The sequence below is a fragment of the Magallana gigas genome, chromosome 4 (genome assembly GCF_963853765.1).
Source record: "Magallana gigas chromosome 4, xbMagGiga1.1, whole genome shotgun sequence".
NCBI lineage: Eukaryota > Metazoa > Mollusca > Bivalvia > Ostreida > Ostreidae > Magallana > Magallana gigas.
The window spans coordinates 20,004,823-20,026,981 of record NC_088856.1 but is presented as its reverse complement, the minus strand read 5'-3'; the positions used below and the strand labels follow the sequence as shown (position 1 = coordinate 20,026,981).

Here is a 22,159-nt window from a genome sequence, read left to right as displayed (position 1 = left end):
GTGAACACAATGCAATATCATGTTTTAAACAACCATTTCCTATGAAATATAAGAAAAGTAACAAATCTCGGTTTTTTTTTCCATTTTTGACTAGTGAATCTATCTAGAATGCCTAGATTCTCTCCAAAAACGGCATTTCAATTCCACAATAGATTAAAAACACCGCCAAAATGTGTGCTCCTCGGTGATTTTGCTTACAAAATCGTGAACTCATATCATATATAGTTACCTTACCTAGTTATCTTATTTACATTATTATACAGTTTTAAAAGGTATCTGAGAAAATTTTACGTTTATTTCATGCTTTTGACATTTAAAGCATAGACATACATGAAGAAGAAGATTTTGATTGGCGGGTGTTTTATAGTGCCTTATTACCCTAGCCAGCCGGGTGTTGTATAGTGCCTTATTACCCTAGCCACCCCATCCCCCCGGTAAAAAATGGCTATATCGGTTTTCCTCTGGAAAAATATAGATTTTCCACCACGGGAAGTTAGCTATATAGTGGCAATTCCCCCTTTTCTAGTCAGGTTTCTCCCACAGAAGACCTCTCGTATAGTAGCCTTTACCTTTTTCTTCCATTCCAGTTATGATTATGGTGGACCATTCATACATGTAGCAACAGGCTTGGGGTAATGCTAAATGTAATGGTAATGCATTGCAATACATTACATGTTTTCAAAGTAATGCTAGCAATGTGTAAAGCCACAAAATTAGCATTACAAGTAATGGTAATGTAATTCATTACTTTCCAAAATCTAGTGTAATGCTGGCATTATATGGCATTACTTTGCATTACTATGCATATTTATGCATGTACACTTTAAAAAATGTGATGAATAAATGAATAGTTGAAATTGAATTAGATTAAATTTTTTTTTTAAAGAAGAAAGAAATAATTCTTGAGATAAAAATCTTTTAATTGTACATGTATTATTAAAAAGGTTTTTTTAAATTCATTTTTGATTTGTTAATATTATTAAAGATAACAGCACAATTTCATAACATTTTAAAGAGTGTTGTTAGTAAGAGTATTTAATCATTTAAACAATTTACTCCAATTATTTTGTACTACAATAAGAAATGTATCAACAACACACTATGCCCCCAGGATAATCAAAGTATCAAAACAATCTATTGTTATAAGAAGTGCTAAACACCCAAATCCCCTTCCCTTGCTATGTCACGATAGAATAGGAGACATACATGCACCTTTAAAAGCAAATTGAATGCACTGTCCATCCATGATAAAAATCAATATCACTTCCAATATTATGTGTCCATATGTGTCCAGAATTATAAAGATTTGTGTAATCTGGGGATATATCTATATTTAGCTTTTAAAAAACGCAACATTATAATCCAAAAAAATTGGGTTTTTTTGTTACGAATGTAGTTCTGTGTCTCTATTTCGTATCTGATATTGTATCATGCCAAAGTCTATAAATATCATTTTACTTATGTAATATATTGTTCATAATGCCACAAGATGATTATATATTGAGCATGACTCTTGTTTAGTCATTGAATTTGAACCTGATACTGAGCATGAAGCTGTAGATATGTTAAAGAGCGTTTCATATTTGAAATATTTGCAAAAACTCTTTATTAGCTTTACTCTAAAAAAAAAAAAGTAATGGTAATGCATTACTTTACTTATGTAATGGTAATGTAATGCATTACTTCAAGAAAACCAAGTAATGGTAATGGTAATTTAATGCCCAAATTCATGAAGTAATGGTAATGTAATGCATTACTTTACAATGTAATTCGCCCCAAGCCTGCATGATAGCAATAATTTGCAATATCTGAGATAGCTATTCTTACTGTACGTAATGAAAACCCTCTCCATAGATATTTACAACTTTTTTGGAGGGGGGGGGGTCTTTTGGTGCATAGTAATAATTACGTATGTTTTTGAAAGCAGTGAAACAAAATTATAGATTTTTTTTATTTTATCTAAAAAAAAAATACAGATATATATCACCAGATAATAGTATCAAACTGTCTTCATAATTCAAAAAGAGACCACGGCGAAACAGATCCCCGTCACTCAATAGTCGATCGCGTTCTCTTGTTTGCTTTTGATCTCAGTCAGGAATTGAACTGTCTGGAATATGTATTATCACTACAAAGGAATATAACGTGATTAAAATATGGAAAACAAATAAAACATGGGTGTCTATCTTAATATCTTTATTGACTAACATGACCTAAGTGATAAAATACAATAAAGCGATATTTTAACTAAAAATAGTAAATGCATTTTGTAAATTACATTTACTTTGAAAGTTGCACAAATTAGAATAAACTTAATAATTTTATTTATGTTTAAAAGGACTTGATTTCGATATGTGATTTCATTTTAAAATCTTAATGAATTTTATTTTTCTAGTTTAGTCTGATAGACAATCATTAACAATGAAATTGTCACTGAATGTCATTTGTTAGGCTTAACTTGAGTTACAAACAATTTTCTGTTATTTGAACAAAGATAGGTCCTTGTGTTGGCTCAATATTTTGCTGCATAACAGCTGAATAGAAAAAAAACGGGTTAAAAACAAAATTAATTTTCAGCAAAAAAAAAACAAAACAAGAGGCCCATTGCCATCATTGCATACCATAAAAAAATACTTATTCGTTCTTTCAACAAAACATAAACGAAAAAAATTTATAAAAATTAGTTTAGAAAAAAGTAAATCATTAGCTATTATTGTCATCTTTTGAAATAAGATATAGTGATATTGTAAGATCTTTGCACATTTTGTCCTATGGATTTCTTCTTTGAGCTTCAAACCCCTCATTTGACATGAGGTGATGGTTTTAAACAATTAGAAATCTACACTTTAAAAATGACTTTATAGATATACCAATATAATTGGAAAACTTAAAAAATTAAAAATGTTTTTTTTTTAAGAATTAATGAAAAATTTATATATCTAACTGAAAATCCGCCTTTCGGGCCAAAGTCTGTGCTATCGGGTCATTACTTGAAAGATGTGGAATGAAACTATACATTATCTGATGATGATTGCGTTGTAATACCAATATTGAAACATATAATTCGTGAGCAAATGATAACATTTCCACTGTCTATTTTTATGTTAAACTTAAATTCCTTCCTGGGGACTAATAATTGACCGAATCATCATAGTTTAAATAAGTAGAATCAACATTATCTGCATTATCTGAGGATGCCTGCATAGAAATAATACAATATATAACATTCTGGTTTATGAGATGAAGATAATTACAGATTTTTGTTTTTAAAGTTTATCGTAATAACCTTCTATGGATCACATTATTGGTTCGGTAGTCAATGCGTTAACAATTAATCTACACTACATATAACAGCTTTGATGTTAAGATGAACTGATGAACGGACGGATAAACAAACAGTCACCCTGGCGAGTAACGTTAAGTCTTCTTTAGTATTTTTGAACCAAAAGTATAAATATTTAACGGTTCCTCCATATACAAGTACCTTCTATTATGATTAAGGAAAGATAATATTTGTTTACCATTTCATATCGCATACTGTGGATTCATTAATATTCGTTGAATACCAAATTTCGTGGATTTCGTTGTTAAGTTTGTCCATGAAATAAATGTTCATTGAAGTGCAATTTTTACTAACAGTTTGTATTGATAGGATCATTGGCCACGAATTTACGTATCCTTGAAACTGTGTTTTTTTTAATTTTACCATTGTAAAATCATACCTTTGTACATTAATGAAACCACATTATCCATTCTATAACGCTTTTTATGTTATATTCATGAGACGCGTAACATATCCCCCATGTCAATACACATTATCAAAGATATTAAATAAATTATTTGTAATTTTAGAGTGGTATAGGGTAGATGTGTGAATTTAATTTTTGTTTGATATCAAAGAAACGAACGTTTTCTTAACCTAGAATACAAATATTCCGCATAAGTTATAGCTCGGAAAATATTCAAGGGAGTATTACATGTACATTATCCCCGAAGTAACAAAAGTCAAACAAAATACACAACTTAAACGATACTTCTGAAGGATATATACGCTTTGTTAAAAAAGGATAATTAGATATTAAATATAATATTAGAGAATTGAATTTTAAAAACACTTTAAATTATTGATTAAAAAATATTGTTTAGAATTTGTAATTAACTTGTTTTCAAAGAAAGAACCGTGACGGGAATGTTATTGCTCCTAAAGTATGTTCTTGAAACACTCTCGTGTGTGCAGGGCCTTATTACCAGATAACGAAATTAATAATATCTTAATATCAATTGTATTAAAGATTTACCTTTTTAAATCCAATTAATAACCAATTTTCTAAATATTAATTTGTTATGAACTCACCCTTTCCGTTAAAGTAATCAGCCATCTTTTTAGCATATTCCACTTCCTTCTCATTTTGCCTTGTAAAAGCAAATATTGAACTGACAAATCCAGACATTTCAGGAAACTCATTGCAAAGTTTTTCAACGTCATCCAAATGATCGTTTAAGGGAGTAATTAAAAAATCTAGTCTTACAATACTGAACAAATGCACATAATACGGAATTAATTTTTTCATGACTGTTCGCCTGTGAGAATCTATATCTGTTTTTAAACCAACATCCATATGTTTAATGTTTTTCCCAAATACAAAATCAATGTTTAATGTTTCTTGAATGCATTTCAATGATGTTGTAATGGTTAGTTCAGCAAGGTCTACATTTCTTCTCCAGTATTCTCTTTTACTATATTGATACAGAAAGTTAGCAATTGCTGCCAAATCTTTAGCATGTTCCGATGGAACAGCAATCCAGCTTATTTTCTTGTCCACTGTCCACGGTAAATACGTTTGCAGACAAAAATGTTTCTTTTTCAATATCTTCTCAGAGATGTTTGATCCCATTTTTGTGTCATATAATCTTGCCAATAGGACTCGGGATGCCTTTTGTTTCATCTCCATTACAGCCGACCAAAAAAGGTCAGAAAAATTTACTAATTGATGTTTAGTTTGTTTTGTATCTGGTATCAAAAGACCCTGTTCAAATCTTTGCTCTAAAATATCAAGCGACACATCGTAGAATCCCATCTTGGCCATTATCTTTGCAGTTGCTAATGTTAATGGCCCAAATATGTTGTTGAATACATCATGAAAATTCTTTTTATCATTAAAGTCTTTAACGTTTGATAGAACACGCTTTATAAGATTTGGTCCATATGTATAGCCGTACTTTTCGGCTACAACCTGAATAGTACTGGAAGGGAACAGACGGATGTATTCAATGATATTACATAGAGTAATGATGTCATCTTCTCTATGGCAATCAATAAGATTGTTTTCTGGGATGAAATAGTTTGGAAGAAATCTACGTTTCAAGCAGGATAGTAAGTTGTTCAAAACCTGCAATACACATCCACTGAAATTTGTTTCCCAGACACCTGAAGGGATTGTTTCACATGTCATTAAAAACACCGATTTTAAATGTTTCGTTTTCAATGGTAAGTGATGTACCATGTTGTCAACTAATACCTTCAGAACAAAAAAACCGTGAATCTGTGAAACTGTCATGCTTTTGAAAATGTGATGCTCTGCCATAGAAAAGTCTAATTGCCATTCGATTTCCGGAGAAGAACTTTTCGGGTGTGATTTTGGAATAAGAGTGCAACCTGTTTTAATAATTGATCGGACAAGAGATTGAGACGGAAAATCACTCTTTGGTTTTCTCTGTTTCCAGCGGCAGTCAAATGGAAACGTTAGACACAACACCCCGATGCAGCGAATCGTGGCACAATATGGAAGTTTGATTTTAGATGCTAACCCTTCAGGGACTGTGAATGCTTTTTGAAACATATTAAAACCAAACTGTTCAGTGTTACTCATTGCACTACTTGAATCTGGCGAAGAAAGTCTAAGTCTACAATACCCAGGTTGGGTTTCAGAACAATCAACATATAAGCGTCCGGGGATATGTTCCTGTGAAAGATCATCACTGGGAAAAATCGGAACTTTGTTCTTTTTTAAAACAACTACCCTACCAATTTTGCGTTTTTTTGGCGCCCACATTTTTCTAGTACGGGTTATATCGCGAAGAGTTATAAAACTTTCATCTGCAACCGATCCTAGATAATGATACAGAACGTTTTCAGTACAGAAAAATGGCGCACCCATTAAAAATTCTTTGAAAGCCATTTTATACGGAAACACATGTGTCATGATGAATGTCAAATGATGCAAAGGTATTCCTGACATGGAATCAACATGAGACTGGTCCTCAAGTAACATTTTTTGAGATTCTATAAAACAAAAGGAGAATTATGATTAAAGAAACAGTCTAAAAATACTTAACTACAGCGAAATAAACATATATTAATATATGTCTTTTATTTGCTATACATTGCTTTATGAATACTATAACTGCCCTCTGTTTCTTCCTGCTGTAATTGTATTCCATTATAAGATATAAAAACTGGTTTCAGATCGGATTGTAGTAAATCTGCTTTTTGATCTTCTTGCAATGAAATACACTGCAATACAAATTGATAAGGCTCGGCCAAATGAGATTCCGGGAAATTGCCTTGCGTCATAAATGTAAACTTTCTGTCCATATGTTTTGTTCTTTCTCTAAGGTTTTGTTCTGTATTCGTCACTAACATTCTAAATATCTGAGATTCTGAAAAACAAAACAATTTATGTCAACTGAATTAGAAAATGTGAAGGTGCTTCTTCAATCGAGGATATATACTTATCTGAAAGAGCATCACAATTTTCTGTTAGATTTAAATGTGTTAATAAGTTATTCATTCACAAAGAACGAGTGCACTTAAGTTACACAGAATGGACCCTTTTCAATGCCGAGTTTATGTAGAGAATATCAACAATTTGCTTTTTTCCGTAACATTTAAGCACTGATGGTTACTTGTGATTTAAATCCACGCTTAACTACCAAAATTAGCATACATTTTTAACAATTCAAGATTTTAAATGCCTACAGACTATCTAAATCCGGAGAAATCATACCGAACCTATTTGAATGGTGTTAATTTAATTAAGAGGGAGTAGACATTCGAATCGACTATATTCTGTCAGTAGGTGTCTTTGCTTAATTGTACTTTATGCGCTATTTTATGTCTGGAAAAAAATTGAATAAAACCTTTGAATTTGCATATTAGCATATTGATCTAAAACAATCCTTACCATACAATGTCTATGGAAAGCGATTTAAAACGTGACAGTCTTTACAGTGAGCACATTTGACAAACGTCTACCTGGATAGAACTCACGTGACTATTTCAAATTATTAATTCCATACGTTGGTTCAACATAGGTCACGCAGGTAATAGCCATCAGTTGCTATAGGAAGAATTTTGAAAGTTTCATACAGTTTTCTGTTTTTAAGTACCAGCCTAATGTTGTTCAGACTTCGTATTTACACTGGGGTTTTCTAAATGTATCGTTTTTTATCTTTCCACAAGTTTGTACACGGTTAAGCTGATGGTAAACATTTTTTTTAATGAATGTTCATCCTAGATTAAAGATATTACATTGCGAACGTTGGCTGACCTCTACTATGTTGTAAAGCTTCGTGCGTTTTATATACACTAAATTCAGCGCTAAAACTTCTTATGCTTTAAATATCAGTAGATAATGTGAGATAAAATATGATGCCAAATTTTCAGATACACTCGTTCTTTGAACATCTAACTTCCTATCTTTAAGAGAAAATCAATCGGATCATTGTTCATCAAATCAAAGCGAAATCGTTTGCTTCATTGAAATTGAGATGTCAAAAACCAAAAGAAAAAAAATTACTGTATGGTAGCTCTGCTAGCCATTGAGTTGGACGAAGACTACAATAATGTCTCTCCCTTACATGCCCTAGTGCAATACAGAATCTTGACGTCACAGGAAGGATTTGTTCAGTGGTAATATCGGTTCGTCTAATGTCTTCCTTTATAAAACTATAGACTGAAATGTGCAGTAAAAATACGTCAGCCAAAGCTTGAAGAATAATATGATCGCCCCATTCTCCTGGCTTTTTCATTCTTTTGAGATAATCTTCCCATGTTTCTCCTGATAAAAAGGATGAAACGTGAACTCCATATTTTGACGGACTGTTCTCTAGGTGTCTAAAATAATGTAAAATAAATGGTTTCATTTCTTAAAAAATATTAAAATATGCGCTCAAATTAATCATCGAAAAGAAAATCAATGTTGGTATTGTATTATAATGATTATATAACTTATTATAAAAACTGACACCACTGAATTATCCTTGAAAATCCAACATAGATTAGAACATATAAAATAAAGTGTACAATGTTATAGTTTTGTTACGTAATGTAAAAGTACATCAATGTAAGATATGTTTCTTGCTTTTACGTGCAGATATCTGCAATTATAATCTAACGTTTGTAGAACGAGAACTCTATGTGAATGATTATTGTTCTGATCACTATTGTAGATTCCTATTTAAACGCGAGGAATTAATATCCGCGTAAAATGTCGTGAATCGCATCTCGCAAATTTAAAAATCTCGCCCTTATTTTTTGGACATGATAAACTATATGTTACTTTGATAAAAATTCGGCATTCGCGATTTTATGTTCTCGCGATTCGATGGAAAACGGCTGAATTGTGGAATTAAGTACTCGCGTAATATAAGGAATCTCCAGTATATGTCGTTTCCTAGCCACCCTAGTATGCATGAGAATTATTTTCGTCAAAGCCATATGTACATGTAAACATGTAAACTTGTGTTAACCCAGATGACTAAAACATCTTAGAATAAAAATAAAGATGTTTGCAAAAAGAAATCACTAGAAATTATAAATTAAAAGTATCGTAGTTTTGTTGCATTTCAATGAGATCATGTTAAAAAATGTTATTGTTGATGTGAAGCATCGCCAGATGTATAATGATAAAAATTGTTCACTTATTAAATGGAAGTGTTAAAGGTAATGTTAACTAATAATAAACGCAGTTTGATGCTTACTCAATAGCAGTTTCACGTAATGACACTTCGGTATGCCCAGGACACCCGTTGATCATAAACTGATCTGCTACAGCACGAAATAGACAGTTTCCATCGCCATAAACGTCCTTGATTTCGAAATCGTTGTCTTTTGCAAACTTTAGTATTGCTGGTGTGCACCATGGAGACAGATCGTATACCTCTTCATAGTAACCTATGCACCACAAATGATTCACATGTATATGATTTTTAAACGCAACTCTATCATGCACCAAACTATAACATTTCAAAATGATTTTCTGTGTAACTCAAATTAAAACCACAAAGTGAAAATAAATTACAAATTGTTTACATCAGATACTGTTTTTATTTTAAAAAAGACTTACATCCTTTAGTCTCATTGACACTTCGAGGGAGGTGATACGAAATACAGTATGGACATATAGTTGGGTTATCATCTATATTTTTGTTTCCAAGATTGCCCCAATACTCATCCTCACTATCAAAGTAATCTGTGTCATCAGTTTCGTCATCTGACTCATCTGTATTTGAATTAATGTCCATATCTTCTTGAAGATCTTTCGATGAAATATCATCATGCTTTCGGACAACAGAATCATTTTTATCCTCGGGGTCAGTTTTCAAATGTTTTAATTTCCCTTGTGAAAATTCTATTACAGCTTTAGTTAGACAGTTGTTAAATACGAGTGACTTCTCGACCTCCTGTTGACGATTGTCTTTACTTCCCCAATATGTTTGAGGTGTTCCTGTTTGCTTTTCTTTCTCAATCATTTGTGCAATATTGACCAGAGACATCTTTGTACTGTGGATATTTTCATGAATATCGAAAATAACAAAATAAACCCAGGTCTAGAAATGAACGTTACTCCTAGTTACTAAACTCAAAATGACAGGATCTGAATGAGGATGAATGATGGAATTATATCCTGTCTAAACAAATTGTTTCAAGCCCTTAAAATTAATTGAGGAAGAAGGAAATTTAATAGTATTGCAATTTTTTTTATAGCAAGGTTGTAACCTATCTTGTTCAAACGTATATGCGGAAATATAATAGTGTGTGCTGTAGTGGAAACACCAAACAGAACTTATCCTTATTCATTTGATACATTGCCTTTGGGTTTATAATTTAACAAACATTGTTTGATGTCGAATTGTTTAGAGATTTCCAAAATTCGATAATGTTTACGAGAATAACACAAATTCGTTTTCTAATTTCGAATTGCTTGTAAAATCTACAGTTAAATGTTTTCAGGAAAACAACCAAGCAATTAGTTAAAAATAAACGTGTTTGGTACCGCTTTGACGTGACAATTTTACTAACTTTACAGGAATACTATTACTTACCACATATGCATTTGTTACTTTTCAGTTGACTGAATACCGAAGCCTAATTGTGTGTACGATATTAAGTGTTTTGTTAGCTCACCTGAGCTGAAAGCTCAAGTGAGCTATTCTGATCCCATTTTGTCCGTCGTCCGTCTGTCCGTCCGTCTGTCCGTCTGTCCGTCTGTAAACTTTTTACATTTTGAACTTCTTCTCTAAAACTGCTTATCCAATTTCAACCAAATTTGGCACAAAGCATCCTTATGGGAGGGCGTATATAAATTGCAGAAATAAAAGTTTGATCTGTATTCAAAGCGGAGAAAACCTTGAAACTGTAGAAAAAGGGGGGTGCATTTTTAAAAATCTTCTTCTCAAGAACCACCGAGTTCAATTCAACGTAGTTTAGCGTAAATTATCCTTATGGGAAGGAAAATATAAATTGCAAAAATTAAGTGCTAATTCTGTTTCAAATCTGAGTTATTACGAAAATAATAATAAAGGAAATGTGTGTTTCTATCAGTTTAATAGCTTCGGGCTCGGCATACGGAAAATGGGTAGGCAAGACTTGACCTGAGCAAAACAAAAGATTGGCAGGTATTAATCTGCCAATCTCATTAAAATTTCGGGATATTTGATGGACCAGTATATTTGTATTCGCTGTAAATATTGCTGCAAAATAATGCGTATTTGGAAGTGACGATTGCCGATCTGCCCCGGCTTTTATTTTGCCACGGCCCGGGTTTGCATTTTACCAAGACTCGTATTTCGTACTTCTAAAACGAGGTTCTTTGTTTAAAGCAGCCATGACATTATACAAAAACGGGTCGATCTGACTATGATGAATTTGCTTGCTATGCAACCGTTCACGTATGAAGGGAAATTTTTGAAACATGCAAAATATATTGGTGCCGATTTTGTGAAGTAAATTAAGGCTAAATATTTCATTGCGTTGACAGTTTTCACACATGACGTTGGTGTTAGCTTGTTCTGATTTTCGTTTCGTTTTCATTATTTATGCTTTGTAACCTGGGAACTATCGTCTGTATTTCGTGATTTTTACGTATCAAATCGAACAGAGACTTCGGTAAATCAAACAATTAACTGTTTACCTGCGCAAATTAAGCAAAATCTGATGTAGGGATACTGAAATACAATTCATTCTATCGGTAATTCGGCATTATCTTTTGCGTAATGGTAGATTAATGCAATAGGTTTTGTTGAGATGCTCGGCATTTTCTCGAGTTTATTCAGATTAAATAGAGTTTGATATCGCTGACGGAAATATGTAGGTATATACATGTGTATATATATGATTCATTTCGAAAAAATAAATTGTGTTCTTTATTTGTTATACAAGTAGTGCATGTTTCTTGTGTTTAATTATTTACAATTATTTCTATTTACTAACCATATTTATGTGTTGAGCTTCGAATTATAAGCAAGATACAGAGATTTGCTCACAATTCTATGTTTGTACACAGATCTTAAAAGTTAAAGATTAAAAAAGTAAAAAAAAATTGTCAATATTTATTACGAAAATTTTCAAAGTCTGTTCTTCCAGAAACCAACTTATTGAATTGTAAACTTAACCTTTTTAGCTCACCTGAGGGTGGGGCCACAATGGGGGTCGAAGTTTAACAAATGAATATATAGAGTAAATCTTTAAAAATCTTCTTCTCAGAAATGAATCGGCCAGGAAAGCTGAGACTTGTGTGGAAGCATCCTCAGGTAGTGTAGATTCAAAGTTGTGAAAATCATGACCCTCGGGGGTAGGGTGGGGCCACAATGGGGGATCGAAGTTTTACAAAGGAATATATACAGTAAATCTTTAAAAATCTTCTTCAATCTCAGAAACTAATCCGCTGGCAAAGCTGGAACTTGTGTGGAAGCATCCTCAGGTAGTGTAGATTCAAAGTTGTGAAAATGAAACAGTGCTGGTTCTATACTTAATATATAACACTGTATAAGGTTCTGGACATCCCTTTATTATTGCGATTACAGATATAATAAATAGATAACAGATAAATAAATGAATGCCCTGAAATGAAATATAACAATAGTAAGTGATATGTTTAAAATACATTATGGACACAGTTATATTTTACTCTTGTTAAAGGGCAATAACTCTTATATGTAATTATACATGTAATTACACATTTCATCCATACAGATCATAAAAATGCTTTACAGCTATATATGATATGTCTTTAAATTTGACATACGCTATAATAATAATGATAAAACATAATCCATACCATTCATATGGGAATGGGCAGTCCCACGCCCTATGAGTGTGCACTTTGCTATTATAGCTTACACAGCAGAGACAGACACTACAAATTATATATATATTTCCATAAGTAATACTAAATTACAGATTACTTTAAAATAAGGTTTTTACTAGTACATCTAGTTCTTGAAGCTCAATATACTTTGTTAAATATTCTTTCACTCAAAAATCACTCTTACTAAGAAAGTGCAAAAGGATAAATAGATTTGCTTAATTACAGGATATGTACAATTAATTAAATATTAGCACTTCTGTTATGGTTAGAAATATAATTAATGTTACCTTACCAAAATGAGATGAAGTAAAGTCTATACGTATCAAGGTCTTTCTAAGTCGTAAATATTAAGTCTTGTCTCCTTAGCTTTAATATGAAGAATGTCTTAAAACACAAAGAACTTCTGGAGGGAAATCCACAGACAATGAAACCCAACTATACAAACTTAAAAACCAATAGATTCTCTCTGTAAAAACGCACCTTTTGATTGACCATATAAGGACCATACATCCTAAGGGCCTTAATTAACTTTAGCAGGTAAACCTAGGTGTTCTACCTGGGTGATTTAATATAGAACTACATGTATTGCTAAAATGTATTATATCTTAACTAATTAATATCAAAACTGTAATTAGATTTATCAATATAATAATTAATAAATCTCATACTATTACAAAAATAATAACCCCTGGGGGTAGGTTGGGGCCACAATGGGGGGTCGAAGTTTAACATATGATTATATAGAGTAAATCTTTAAAAATCTTCTTCTCAGAAACCAGCCAGGAAAACTGAAACTTGTGTGGAAGCATCCTCAGGTAGTGTAGATTCAAAGTTGTGAAAATAATGATCCCCAGGGGTAGGGTGGGGCCACAATGGGGGGGGGGGTCAAAGTTTAACAAAGGAATATATAGGGTAAATCTTTAAAAATCTTCTCAGAAACTAATCAGCCATTCTTTATAATTGTTAAGACTTTGGCCCCAGGACAATTCTTTGGAAGGTTCAGAGTTTGATGTACGTTTATATCCCATATATAAACTATTGTTAGGGATCTTTTTGAGAACTGCAATACTCAACATATGATATGACTATAAAATCATCCTGTTAGAAAAGGGACTAATGATTATAAACATAAGAATATCCTGGGGAAAATGGATTTTATTTATACAAGATCTACATGTATTATTGTACATTGTCCAGATAGTTTGTATTATGACTCCATTGAGCTGATTTTATCATACCTATTGTTCCTCAGGTGAGCGATGTGGCCCATGGGCCTCTTGTTTAGTTTATTTATTTATTTATTTACATTTCGTTTGCTTTTTAAAAATTAATATATTTTTTAAATCTAAAGAGAGACACACAACAACACAGAAAAGGATTTTCAATTTCTCAATTTTAAGGCGCCCAACCAAACCTCTGACATATACGTTATACAAGAATAGTCTTAAATATAACTAAAAATAAACAACTGCCAGGGCTAAAGTTCAGGTTTATATTTTAGACAGTTTGAAATCCAAAGTCCAGTGTTAACAGATATAAACGCTAGCGCGGTAAAGAATCGATTAATTACAAATAACCCTAAATACGGAAGAATAGACTAATTACTGTTGTTAATTAACAGATTTACATCAACATCAATATTATGGCCAATGACATACATTTTTAGAATAAAATCAGCAGATTATAAATTCATATATACATACATTGAAATACAGGGAACAAATTTTACTAGCCCTTTAATGCCGTGTACATGTAGTAGTAAAGAAATCTTTTCTGTATGTTTGTTTAAATCATAGCTCAAACACATTTGATTTTGAATGGGTTTTTTTTACATGTATCTTAAAATGAAATATCCGTTAATAAATGCTTCACACTGACTTTAATCCATACAATAAAGTTTTTTTTACGTTATTAACAATAAGTCGATTAAAAGTTCCTTAAAATGAAATAAGTAAATGAATTTTTCATGATTATGATAATTATCATCAATATTGCCTTTCTGTTAGATTATTTCTATAAAATTGAAAGACTGAGTGTTTTTCTATTTGACATCATATCATGGTCATAATGTCACCTGTTTCGACTTGCAGTTGCAACAGATGACCTGGTACAGTTACTCTTCTAGTTGTATATTTACTTACAGTCCTATAGTTTTAAAGGTTTTAATGGTTTTTGTTTTTCATTTTTAGCCGACATTGGCATTAATGCTGTTGTTTAATATATATGTTATAGACTGTCAGCGGTCATCATAGACAATGTCAGTGCAACGTAACATACACTCTTGGATTCGTACAGGAGGCAGTGATTCTCAATATAACATTGAATAGTATAGATCGAGCCAAAACTTTTTTTTATCTTGTCTGTGTTTATATTAAATTAATTTCCTTGTTTGTCTGTTATTTTCATATTTGTCCCTTTTTATGCCTTAATGCAAAAATTTTCCGATTTTTTTATGAAGTGTAGAATAAATATTTATTTAATATTTGAATTGAATTTTGTACATTCATTACTTTTACGTGAGTACTTAATTCCGCGATTCAACGCTTTTGCATCAAATTGCGAGAGTGTAAAATCGCGATCTCCGAATTATTTTCATAATTCCAAATTGTTTACATCTGTCCGAGAACTAAAAGCGAGATATTTTAAAGTCTGCGAGATGTCCTTCTCGCGATTTAACGCGGATATTAATTCCTCGCGTTTTTAAAGTAGTTATTAATTAGGGTCATTTTGATGTACATGTACTTAAATAAAAGACACAGAATTCATTCTCTTTGGATGCCGTTTTTCAAACTATTGTATATATGAGAAATAAAGGTTTATGGCGGAATAATTACACTTGACATTGTAAACGGTATAAACGTGTGGTATAATCACTCTGATATACTGACAATTCTGCAAGTAATGGGAACCATGAAAACAGATATATATAGTGATTTCAAATATTAATCAATTAAACCGACACGCCGGATTTGCCGGGGTAAAGCAGAATATTGAACCCCGTAGAATAATAACTGGGGGGGGGGGGGCATTATTCAACGTAGAATAATGACCCGCGGTCGATTTACTCATACATGCTGCACACTTTTTTGTTTTTTTTTTTAGGCAAAATAAGCAGCATACATAAACTCTTTTGCGATGGGTTATAACTCATGGAGTAGGTGTTTATCTCTTCGCTGTCAATTTATGATATACCTAGTAAAAATTACGTTTTGTTTCTTCATTTGGTTTATCGCACAGTCAATTCTCGACTTTGACGTAGGTAACCCTTACCCACAAATTAACATCCTTAATTAATAATGAAACATCATATTGATATTTTCATCATAAATTTTTATACATAAAACTTTGATCTCATGAATCGCAAAATAATCAAAACGGGCAATAAATTAAACTTGATATTGAGTGTTGTGCTGTTAATACAACATTGCAGACGCACATACATAATGTACAAACATATGTTAATGAAGCTCGTGAACGTTTCCAAATCTAAATCATATTACCTTGTTTCAGTTTATGTTGCATGCACTTCAGAGTAATTAATTTAATTAACGAAACAAAAATTAGCCTAGTGAAGTAAACACTATGAAAATCAACATCAACAATCATATTTGAAGGGGTACATGTAAAACTCTCTAATTTATCAAATTCAATGTGTAAAACGTTTTTTATTTAGAGGTGAGATATCATGATTATATTTGCTGTATTAATAACTGCATGCCATTTTCTCGCAATTGAAATACAATTTCAATAAATTATTGTACCAATCAAATAAAATATTTTCTACTTAATATTTTGAAGTAATGTCAGTTCGTGTTATTATCGTTATTTTCAGCATTAAGGATTAAAAATGTGGTCAATCAAATGACACTTACATGTACTTCTATTTCAAATATTATTCTCTTCTTTTTTGCAAAAAGAGAATATATCACAAACGTAGCTTAATCAAATGACACATGACTCTGTTTAATAGTACACATATATGTACTATCAAACGGAGTAAAAACAAATTACATTATTAAATTCAATTCTAAGTTGCTTTCGATTTTTTTACTGAATCAGGTTATATATTGCTCAGCCAATTAAAACGTTTGGGATAAAAACTATTATGATTAACAATTTTAAAAATATAAAAGGATATTTATCTACAATGCAAGACCATTGAAAATATAAAATTGATTGACATTAAAAAATATATAATTCTGCAAAGTATGTTTAAGAGATAAACGAGCGAGTAGTCGAAAAGTTATCAGCTGTATTAATGCACACTGCAGAATCTATGTAAACGGATTTTGACATCTTTTGTGTTCCCAGAGGTTGCATCATAATGTAAAATATAAATCTGGCATCATGTTCTAAACAGTACATTGTCATGCCTTTCTACGAGAACTGTGAATTCAATTCCTTAAGTCTTTATGCAGTTGCGTCCTAAAAAATAATTGTACATACGTTATGGTCACACATCTTGGTTTAAATAACATTCTTCCAAACCAGCATTTTAAATGTTAACAAAATCTATCTTATGAAAAAAATCATGTATCTATTAAATAACTCAAACCGTTTGCTTAACTATCGTCATGTATAGATACAATACGTACTCTGTCTTGAAAGTAAGCATTCATCATTTTGGCATACTTCAAACTTTTTTCTGGTTTAAATGCATCGCTGAACATCAAAGATACCACCCCAGCCATTTCTGGAAATAAGTTGCAGATGTCCTCTATATCATCCAAATAATCAAGCAAGGGATATATCTCATAATCTAACAATGAAACGCAGTAAAGATGTACAAACAGAGGAATGAGCTTTCTCTGTAAGGTTCGGTTTTCATCTTTGACCTCTGCGCTTAAACCCAAATCTCTGATACTTTCAACATTGAGATTATTTTCCTTCAGCGTTTCTTGAATACATCTAATTGATGTAGTTACAGCTATTTCAGCAAGTATTGCGTTTCTTTTCCAATATTCCGACTTACTGTATCCATATAAGAAACTTGCTATTTCAATCAAATTGCCGGTTTTGTCGAGTGGAACTTTGATCCAGCCTATTCTTGCATCAACTGCCCAAGGCAAATAAGCTTGCAGTGACCCCCTTCCTGTTTCAATAACTAAATCTGATATATTTGATCCCATCTTCAGGTCAAATATACGTGCCAAATTGACACGGGATGACTGTTGTTTTATTTCCATTAGAGCCGACATGAAGAAATCGCTAAAATTAAAAGATGATTGTCTTAATAGCGATTGTGGAGTCAAAAGGCTTTGTTCAAATCGGTTTTCCAATATTTGAATAGATGCATCGTAAAATCCCATTTTTGCCATTGTTTTTGCAGTGGCAATTGTTAGTGGTCCAAATGATTCATCAAATATTACAGGAAATTTTGTTCTATCGGGAAAATATTCCCTATTCAACAATATACGCTTTATCAGATTAGTCCCATATGTATATCCGTATTTCTCTGCGACAATTTGAACAGCACATGCAGGAAACAACCGAATATATTCCACAATACAACACAATGTGCCAATATCATCTTTTCTGTGAGAGTCAATAAGATTCCTTTCTGGTATGAAATAATCAGGAAGAAAGTTTGCCTTTAAAAATGACAGCAATGACCCTAGAACATACAAAAAACATCCACTAAAGTTAACATCCCAGGCTCTACAAGACAATTCTTCGCAAGCCAGGAAAAACACTGCAACTAAATGTTGTGTCTGAAATGGTACATGTAGGTGATTGATCATATTCTCCAGCAGCACATTAAGGACAAGAAAGCCATGCATCTGACCATCTGTTAAACTATTAAAAATCAAGGTTTCTGCAATTGAAAAATTGAATTCCCATTCTAAATCCGGACGTGTACTTTTCGGATGGGGATTAGGTATCAAAGTACAACCGTTTTTAACGATAGAGTCAATAACGGTACCTGAGGGAAAATCGGATCTTTTATTTTCCTTCCAACGACGAACAAATGGAAAAGATTTGCATGGCACTCCAATGTATTGAACTTTTCTTCTGCGTCCTACATCTACTTGTGACCGCAAGGTCTCAGTAATTTGAAAAGCTTTTTGATAAATATTCGAACCAATCCGTACAACATTTTCATCTGCAAAATTTAGAGATGAAGCGAGTCTAAGTCGACAATATCCAGGGAGGGTATTTGAAGAATCAATAAATACATGATCGACCTGGGCATCATCAGCAACAAAATCATTGTCGTATATCGCTTTTTTGTTTCTTGTCAGAACAACAATCATGTAAGAGATTTTAGGTTGTCTTTTCATTTGCAATTTAATCATCTTCTGTGTGCGAGATATGTCTCGCAGGGTTATGCTTTGTGGATTTGAAAAATGGCAAACATGATGAAAATAAATCTCACCAATTCTTAACAAAGGGGGTTTCATTCGAACTCCATAAAACATAGTATATGGAAATATGTGTTTTATGATAAAATTCAAGTGAAGCAAAGGTATTCCTGACACGCTATCAACTTGAAAGCCGTTGTCAACCAATTTTCTTCTGATTTCTGTAAATTTATAAAAAAAATAAAATCATCATTTGCTGAAATGATTGTTTAGAATGCTTCTCATTCTTCAATTACAAATGGTGTCTAAAAGAAATGGATGGCTGCAGTCATTTTTAACCTATATTGTTCCCCTTTTGAACCGTAAACACCGAACATTTATGCAATTGTTTTTACTAAATAATAGTTCATAGCAAAACAATTCATAATTAGAATTTATAGGTATATATAATGGGTAATTTATTAACAACCCACCCTCCTTTAAAAAAATCCAGTGAATTTTGAAGTTGATTCTTATAGTATACGCACCTCCTGATTCTTCAGGCTCTAGATCTTTCCCACTGTATGATTCAAAGATATAGCTCCGCTCGACATTTGTATCATTCGTTAGTCTTAGATGACTTGTCTCGTTCTGAATAAGCTGCAAGACGTACTTAAAACAGTTGGCTAAATGATCTTTCGGAAAGTGTCCTTGAGAAACAACAGCCATCTTGTTATGTAGAAGTTGTCTTCTTTCCTCAAATTTTTTCTCCGTGCATACGACAAGCATTCGATATATCTGGGCCCCTAAAAATATTATCACAATTTGAAATATTTATGATGAAAGTTACATGCCAGAATTTTATGAGTGCATAATCCAAATAATATCATATTGAGATTAGTAGTTTATAATTAGATATTTGTAAAATTAAGCAAAAAATAGTACAAGATCTAAAAATATCAATTTATAAGAAAAGAAGAAAAAGTTAAGAAAACTCAAATCTTACTATAAGGCAATTCCGTCATCCACTGCAATGGACGAAGGCTAAAAAAATGTGCTTCCTCGTTACAACCTAGATACATGTGAAATTTCTCTCCTGTTGCATTTGTCTTTGAAGTTATTACCGAATGCTTGCTTTGACTATCAACAAAGTAGAAAACGTAAATTTCCAAGACAAAAACGTCAGCCAAGGCCTGTAATATAGGATGATTGTCCCATTTCGTTGCTTTTTGCATTTTTTGTAAATATTCTTCCAACGTATCTTCTACATGGGAAGATAAAAGATGTGATCCATACCTTTTGGGATCTCCTCTCATTTGACTGAAATAGATAAATGTCGTTTTAATTTGAGTCCAGGCTATATAGTCAGACATTTTTTTTCTTTTGCCACAACTTTTTTTTTATTCTTTAGATCGTAAGATGAATTGAATATATCTTTAAAAATTAACTGTTTAGATATCTGGTCCAACTTTTAAATGAATTCGTTCTTTAATCGTTAAACAGAACACTGTCTTTATTACCTGTCTTTAGCGATTTATTATCCCAATCAGATTACATGCTAACAAGAAATCAAATCCTTATCTTTTATATATCCCATTTATAACCGTCTAAACCAGTATGATACTTAAACCGCACATACTGGGTACATGTATAAAAATACATTTAATTTTAATGTTTTTTTGTGTTAACACACTAATGTATATTAAATGACCGTTCTAAAAATGCAAAAAAGTTACTCAATAGCTGTCTGACGTAAAGATAGCTCTGTATGTCCAGGGCATCCATTTATCTCAAATTGATCAGCAATTGCACGGAACAGACAGGTATCGTCTCCATATACATCGTGTATTTCGAAATTGTTTTCTTTTGCAAACTTCTGAACAACTCGTGTAAAAGCTGGATACATATCATAAACTTCTTCAAGAGGGCCTGAGAACAAATATAGTGTATGTTAATATCATTATTGAAAATTTCCCCCGTTTAATTCTAAGCGTTACTTTAATATAGCATTGAAAATTATGTTAGTGGGTTTTTTATCGGTAGCAAATGGACAATGTATCGGTTTTATGTTTTAATGTGTTAACTTTAAATGATGCAAAGGAATAGGCAAAGGTATTTTCTGTAATAGGAAACTTACAATATTCGCTTTCTTCAACGCTTCGTGGTATATGATGGCAAAGACAGTAGGCACATAGCTCTTCCTCAATGTTTTTGCTTCTAAGAGAATCCCAGTATTCATCTTCACTATCAAAATAATCTGTCTCGTCTAAATCATCACAAGACGGAAAACAATTTGCACTACTCTCTAAATCTTTTTCAAGGTTTCCGGTTAAATTCCCATCATTTCTTGTACCTTCATTACTCTTGGTACTCTCAGAAATACTCTTTAACCGTTGGTCATCGGAAACGAAATGTGAAGTAGCAGTTAAACAATTGTCAAAAACAGATTGTGTATTAACCCTGTGCTCACTATTATTTTCACTCTTCCAGAATTCATTAGGAGTTCCGGACTGCCTCTCTTTCTCAATAAACTGAGTGATATTTACAAGCGACATGGTGAATGTTTTGCTAGACACACAGATGATCATATACTTAAGAAATCAGCGGAAAGCGATCCGTAGTTGGTGTAATACTAATAAAAGCATGACTGGGCTTCCCAACTGCGAGAATGTTTGTTCCAAATTTTGTGCAGCAATTTTCAAATTCACATTCACCTAGTAAACGAAGGAAGTTATAATTACAGTTAAGGACAAAAATAACACAATGCATCAGTTCCCGTTAATCGCATTATCTAAAGCAAAGGTTCATGCTTAATTGATACTTATGCTAAAATAACAGAGTACAATGAGGTTTTTATAAAAGCAGGATGCAAAGAAAATTTTCAGGGTTACTAATGTAGCATGGTTTTCAAAAATTACAAAATATTTTGTATATTTATGAATGAGTTCATTCAATTTCAACACGCATTGATACATATTAATTTTGCAATTGAAACCAATATCTAAATTGTACAGTTTTGTGTATGATGTATAAGTAATTGAGAATGTAAAGATTAAAACTTTGTTAACCCGTTTGCCTATAGTTTTTGTTGAACTTTTTCAAGTTTTTCCTACAAAAGATTATTTTCTAAAGATTTATTGAAAACACAAGAGACCTATTGGTCACATCGCTCACCTGAACAACAGTTCCTTGTAACAGTCTATTTTGTAGCATATGCTATTTCCTTTTGTAACTTTGAACAACTTTCTGGGACCCAGTAGTGGTCTGGGGATCACGGCTTCTACGATT

General features: G+C 32.1%; 2 long non-coding RNA genes across 2 annotated transcripts; both read right to left on the bottom strand.

Moving 5' to 3' along the window:
• Positions 1-1,990: 1,990 nt before the first annotated feature.
• On the bottom strand, positions 1,991-9,867 carry LOC105324268 (uncharacterized). The gene is made up of 6 exons (XR_010712933.1): positions 9,348-9,867; positions 8,983-9,175; positions 7,800-8,116; positions 6,409-6,660; positions 4,355-6,283; positions 1,991-2,128 (listed from the first exon to the last, which is right to left on the bottom strand). It is a non-coding gene; the product is annotated as an uncharacterized lncRNA (long non-coding RNA).
• Positions 9,868-15,957: 6,090 nt separating this feature from the next.
• LOC105340245 (uncharacterized) lies at positions 15,958-21,643 on the bottom strand. The gene is made up of 6 exons (XR_010712932.1): positions 21,009-21,643; positions 20,608-20,800; positions 19,878-20,191; positions 19,420-19,677; positions 17,186-19,113; positions 15,958-17,015 (listed from the first exon to the last, which is right to left on the bottom strand). It is a non-coding gene; the product is annotated as an uncharacterized lncRNA (long non-coding RNA).
• Between the last annotated feature and the right edge of the window lie 516 nt (positions 21,644-22,159).